At 38.7% G+C, this 6,790-nt stretch overlaps 1 protein-coding gene across 7 annotated transcripts in view; it reads right to left on the reverse strand.

Moving 5' to 3' along the window:
• The window catches only part of LOC102208128 (C-myc promoter-binding protein-like), an 88,286-nt gene that overhangs the window by 80,449 nt on the left and 1,047 nt on the right, over window positions 1-6,790 (reverse strand). The window lies entirely within an intron of this gene.

The raw sequence follows: 6,790 nt of genomic DNA on the forward strand, positions 1-6,790 counted from the left end.
AAAAAAACATATCGTGATATGAAAAAATCTCATATCGCCCAGCTCTACTTACAGCTATAAACGGTGTGGTGTGATTCCAACCAGCCCCACAGGTTGTCATGAATACTGCATTACTGTAATTATTGTTAGAGTAGGTTATTGTATAAGTACGTTTAGTTATATGGTTAAATACGATGTGTGACTTACAATGCCAATTTTGAAATCAAAAGTTTTAAGCTGGAAGCCTCAGAAGCTGTTTGAATAAAGGAATCTTAATTTGACACAATAAATTTTGTTTTGCCTGTAGGATATTAGATGAATGAATTATTGTAGAATCATTTACAGATTTTTTTTGCTGTAATTGACTTGGTTTATGTTTGTACTGAGGCTGTGCTATGAAAGTTCTATTTTCTTTGCAAGATCATTATCAAGAGCATCTCAAAGGTCAGTTGATATTATACTACTGTACAGTTATAGCTTCATTAGGTATCTGAATCCACAGAAACTTCCACCGTAAATCTTCATTTACTTTCACTTTAATGCTTATATCCTCCAACATTATCACCACAGGAAGAACAGAGATGGGACTTCCTGTGCCTGCTATTAAAAAGACAACAGAATAAAAACCATATCAGCTTCTGAAGCACACAACAAGTATACCGTCAAACAAGCATCAAGGTTAAAGAATGTAAAAATGTGCTGCTTTGTTCAATAAAGAGAGGCCTCCAGAATAACGTCTAGATAGCAACTTAAATCTTCCATATTAGGCACTCGACAAAGCAGGAGAAGCGTGTTGAAGCAACATTTTATTCACAAATATTTTACATGTGTCCATAAAGTAGCCAGTCATAATGCACAGCGACAGACCGTGGCGCAGATTGTGGACTTTATTGTGGCAAGGTTAGCAATCTAGGCCCTGCTGTGACTAACCTATACCAAGAATGAATATGCTAATGGCACTGTAAGGTGCCTCAGCATAAACGCATTGGAGAGCATAGCAAGTACCTGGAAAAACTTTGTGCAAAGTCTTGACCTAAATTTCAAAGGATGTTTTTAAAATGCAGCTAAAGTTTAAGGCAACCTCTCACTCCTTCTGAGTGATGCGTTGGTTATGGATGATTAAACTCAAGCCATGATGGATGGGGATGTAGCAGCATGAGACACAGCAGTAACAGACTTTACCTGCTGGCAGCTGATACTATTAACCTCAATATGTGATTATAGACAAGGGGGAGAAAAGTTATGAGGCAAAAACAGACAAAGACAGACTAAATAGCAGTCCAAACTAAGGATGGCCACATGTCTGAGAAAGCATTTTTTCATAGTATTGCCACAAGGAAGTGTCGCAACATGTCTCCATGTAGACTGTATACAATAGAGCTCAAAATATTTTTTCCTAATTCCAGAAAACCCTGGAAGTAAATAATTGGTATGAAGAGCTTTATTGTTCCAAACAGCCTGAACTCTCTTAGGCAGGTTTCTTGTCTTTTCTTTAAGTAGTCTTCAGAAAATGTTATCAAGGCTTCTTGAAGGACATTCAAAATTGCATCTCGAATATTGGCTGACTTTTGTTCTTTCTTAAGTTGACACCAGACTGCTTCAATAATGTTGTGGTTTGGGCTCTGGGGAGGTCAATCATTCATGGATCATCGGTATACTGATTCTGATGATCAGGGGCAGATTTAAATGATTAATTCTGATTAATCAAAAGTCAGTAACACACATCTTACTTTAAAAAAAATCCTCTCTTTTCCTGAAAAACATTCAGATCTAAACCCAGTTCAGAATATTTTTTTCAACTTTCAGTTTTAACCACCAAATCTGCAAATAGCTAAAGAACTGATCAAGATTTTAGTCAAGCCACTTTATCTGCCAATCTTTAATCAATAAATTTGCCCCACATTGTGGTTCCAGTGAATAGTGAAGTGACTTCATGTCTTTATTTCTGCACTCAGTGTCCCACTTATTGATGCTTCACTGCAGTCTGATTTTGGCAATAGTGCCTTAGATATCAGATAAACCCATTTGCCGAGGTTCCTGCACACCTTATCTTTCATTGACAGGTTTTGCTCTCCATCTTGGTGACATGCTAACAACTGCAGGCTGCAATTTAAGCATGAAGTGTAACTGGGGGAAAAATAGCTGCGGGGTGGAGAAAGAACTCTCTCACCTTTAATGAATTTCAAGATCATAATTTAATATACAGATATCAAAGTATAAACTAGAATCACTTGCCCCTGACTGCAGTCTTATATGTGATGTTACCTTCCTGGCTCTGTGTACAGTATTATCACAAGGAAGTGCTAATGCAGAGCCTTGTGGGAATTAAATAGCATGTCTCCAGGAAACCTGATCTTTCAGACCTGCCTTGTCTCCCAGCCTGATCTTTTAATTCCCTGTTTGGCAGAAAAGCATTCTTAAGGGTCTGACTTGGTCTTCAAGTCACATGCATTTGTTTGCATTCCTTTATATTTTATTGTTTTCATGGGGTTTTTTTTATTTTCAGCTTATTCACTTTTGAGTCTGGCAGTTTTGTTCTGGAGTTCTGGCAGTAACATCTTTATTGTTTTTGATAGGCACAGGTCTGAATATTGAGACAAAACTGGGAGAATAACCTTGTACCCTTGTGAAATCAGCAGGCCACACAGCAGCAGCAGCACAACAATGTGAGAACCAGAAAATTACAGCCTTCATTGGTCAGGCACTGACTGTGGCAAGCCTACGCTCAACATAGTTTTAGTTCAATCTGTTAAAGGGAAAGTTTATTCAAAGTGGAACAGAGCAGAAAAATACAGATCTTCAACGCTTGTGATTGCAGGCCCACCCATATAAAACAAAAACTAAACATGCAGTTTGCTATCATCTTTTAATTAGCCGGTATTATTAACTGACTGACTGACTTTTGCCTCTATGTTAGTCTATATAAATTAGCGCTGTTTTTAAGCATTGCTGTGTGTATGTGTGTGTGTGATGTCAGCTGATGTTGTCAGCCAACATCAGCTGAGTCATCACTTCTATACTTCTATACAACTGACGAATCTCATATAGGCTACGATATTAAGCTGCTTAGCCCTGCCTGGAGACACTGTGCATCTGCAAGTCTCTTTGCAACCCACCCCCAGCTCAGCTCCTTTAACCTTATAACAGTGTTGTATCTGCTGTCATGAATGCCTGCTCTGTACTGCTTGGGTCTTGCTGCAGCATCTCCCTACTCCAGCTTTCTATAGAACTATACTGGCGATATAAATTACTGCTGATACAAATAATCTTTTTAATTAAAGTTGTCCTGACTAAACTACATTAACCATCATGTTAGACCAGATATGTTTCTTAATAGGCAAAATGTACTGAAATAAGGGTCTGCCACTTTTGCAAAAAAACAAAAAGAAAACCTTCATAACAAAAAAGGCAATTGCCTAACATTGTGTTTCTTTTTATTTTGCCTTTCCACTCATATTCTCATAATTCTTCACTTATATTTTTGTGAAATTGAAGCAAAAGCACTAACAAGCAATTTGTTGCTTCACAACCCACCCCTTGAGCCCGAGTACCTTTCCAGCTCTCCACTCTCACTGTAGTGAAATGTGATTAGCTCAATTTACACATATAGCCAACTGCTGGATAACTGCTGGAAAAGTACCAGCATCTGAACTGAGAGAAATGAATTTTTGTATTCTGACAGATGACTTTCCTGGGTGCTATGAGCTCAGTTCCCAAATTTTAGTGTAACACCAGATGCCACCCACCAACTGAGGATACATCCTGCCTTTTTTTCCCTGCAGACAATGAGTCTGAGCTTACAGCTAATTAGTGTTTGTGGATGGTATTCCCTGGGAACATGTAATCCTACTCTCACTTGTTCAATGTGCACATTGATAGCAGCAGCATTTTCTTTTCCAGCTGCATCTTCTTTTGGCTTCTGTACATTAAGCTGGAAACATTATCCTCTTACGTTAAAAAATGTAGTGGTCTGCCTTCCTAAGAATTGAACTTTTTCATAAAATGCCAAAAAGTACAATTGCAATATAGAGCCAAAAGATGGCGCCTACTTTCTTTGTGTTGTCTTGAGCTAAAGTGGAAAGCTGCACACGGACACTTATTATTTTTAGATTCTTATTATGGTCTGAGTGTAGACCAATCTTTGAACTAAAAAGCTAACCTAGAGCCCATGCTTGGTAAACCAACCACATGCTTCAAATTTTCTTTACCAACACATTAGAGACTGTGCACACTGATTATCTAAAAGCTAATCCACCACCTATTGGCTGCCAATAATCCTTCGTCTGACTATACTCACTGACTTGATGTTTTTTGGCTGTTGTAAAAAAAAAAAAAATTGTCCTAAATAGGACAAGCTAAAAAATATTCTTTCTTGCATCTCTGCAAATATATTGCCAACTGGCCATTTTGGCCAGCTGGAAATGAAACATTTATAAAACATGCACTGATACATGGGGGAAAATATATGTAACCACTGAATATTGGTGAAATATTGATAGAAATAATATGAAATAAGATGGCATTTTTAAATGTGAATGGTATATTTAAATAGTATAAAAGATGGACGTAGCTTTGGGGTCTGAAAAACCAAGCAATGAAATGCCTTAAATCTGCACCCATGGGTGATACCCATGACTTGCAGGCTTATATAAGACTGTAAACACCTTCCTGAGCCCATGAGTTTATGGGCTCAGTCTTACATTTCAGGTTATACTCTGTGACATGTTAAAACGACTGGCGTTTCTAATGGTGGACTATGCAAGGTATGCTCATTGGCTGATGGCTTGTGACTGATAAATTACTAGGTAAGTTCTTTGTAAGACTTTTGTTTCCACTGTAACAAAATTGCAGATAGGTCAGTGGCAGTCAGTAAGGCAAACATCAGCCAATACTGAAGAATACTGAAGCGACTCTGATAAATCTTTACATTCATGAATGTGGAACCAGCCCTCACTTTAGATTTGGGAGGCAGACCTTCTAGATTCGGCTTACGACTTACCTTTTTGATAAAGATTACAGAGTAGGGGTGGATCAGGGGACCCTGAATCCTCCCTCAGTTATACTGCAATAGGCCGAGGCTGCTGGGGGCTTCCCATAATGCACTGAACTGAGCATTTCTTATTCACTCACAATTTTTCCCTCTCCATGTATTTATACATCACTTTGCACTTAATCATAAGTAATTATTTATCTCTGGCTTTCTTCCACATTGTGCCCTCCCCTCAACCCCAACCAGTCACCACACAAGACTGCCCCTCAATCAGACTGGTTCTGCTGGAGGTGTCTTCCTGTTAAAAGGGAGTTTTTCCTTCCCACTGTCACCAAGTACTTGCTTATAGTTGGTGGTTTCATTGTAAAACACCTAGAAGAATGCGTTGTTGTGATTTAGTGCCACATAAATACAACTGAACTGAATTAAATAGTTTTATGTAAGTGTTTATTCATTGTTGATTTTCTTAGGGAAACTATAGCATACAACATTTTTTTAAAGTATGTGTTGTATATTGTCCACGTGCAAGAACTTGTGCACTGTGTTCACATGGGTCAGGTTGCTTCATTAACATCTTTTCTCTTTGAAAGTCAAAGAGTTCCTTCTTAGACTCACCTATCATGCATCAATTCACAGTCCTGCAGAAATCACCAGAGAGATGGAGAGGACAATTTCAAAAGCGTGACTGTCATTTATTTTCAGCATCTTTTTCACTGTCTCTATTCAGCCACCCTTGCTATCACTCTATCCAACTGTATAAGCCACAGTTGAATCCAACATCTCAAAGCTGAATATAATTATAGGAATATTTGGGGGCTCATTAGTAACCCTTCTACGTCAGCATTAACGTTAGTGAAAAGGTGCTGTCCCAGGCACTTGAAGAAACTCACTTTGGGCAACAACCTTCTGTTTATTCATTAACTTTACTGTAGCAAATCCTTAAAAGCCTCCAATCTTCACTGTGTTTTCATCACAAAATAAACCCAGGAGAGTGATCAACAGGATTTTTCCATACAGTTTGTGAACCCCAGAAAGGCTTCTCTGTGAGAGTGCTAACAGTGTATCTTCAGGGATACACATAGTTTGTGACAGAAATTGTTGGAAATGTAAAAGAAAAAAAAATCAATCTGCAACAGGCTAAATTGTCAGACTTGCACTCTGCCAAAAAAACAGATTCTCCAGTTCAGGCATCTAGAGCTACACTCTGTCACTGACAACTCTGTCAAGTCAAATTGTTTCCTCACTTTGTTTGTTTTCACTGAATTACACAAGATGGGAATAACATGAACCCTGTGCCTCGGGTATTACAACCATCACCGCCACGAGAGAGAGCACTGTGTGTCAGTTATTTACAGACAGTGGGCTTTAACTCAAGTCAGGACACTGTCTAGCTGTCTGCTCCTTTTTGATGTTTTACTGACACTGCAGCTCACTCCAACAATCCAGGCAATTGGTGCATGCTGTTCGGCTCCTCTGTGTCAGGCGACAGCACCTTCTTTTAAACTACGACTTAATTTCCTTCCATAAGGGTACCTTTCTGCCCTCTTGAGCACATACTGCAAGGTAATAAGGCGACATATAAACATCCCATCAACAGGATGCACAACAACACAATATTCCCATGAGAAATGTCCCATATCAGAGCAAAGAGAATATATGTGGGTTTACAGTTCAGGTTACCTTTCTGGTATGTGGAGCAGAGGTTTTCAAACGACAGGCTTTCTGTCACATGTGTGATTTGATCAGACTTGTCCATCTCATGCTATGGAAAAACACTAGGAAAGGATGTAAGTGGGATTTTTCTTTTTTTTCTTTTTTTTT

The sequence above is a fragment of the Pundamilia nyererei genome, unplaced genomic scaffold (assembly GCF_000239375.1).
Source record: "Pundamilia nyererei isolate P.nyererei 1_Seehausen unplaced genomic scaffold, PunNye1.0 scaffold00310, whole genome shotgun sequence".
Taxonomy (NCBI): Eukaryota; Metazoa; Chordata; class Actinopteri; order Cichliformes; family Cichlidae; genus Pundamilia; species Pundamilia nyererei.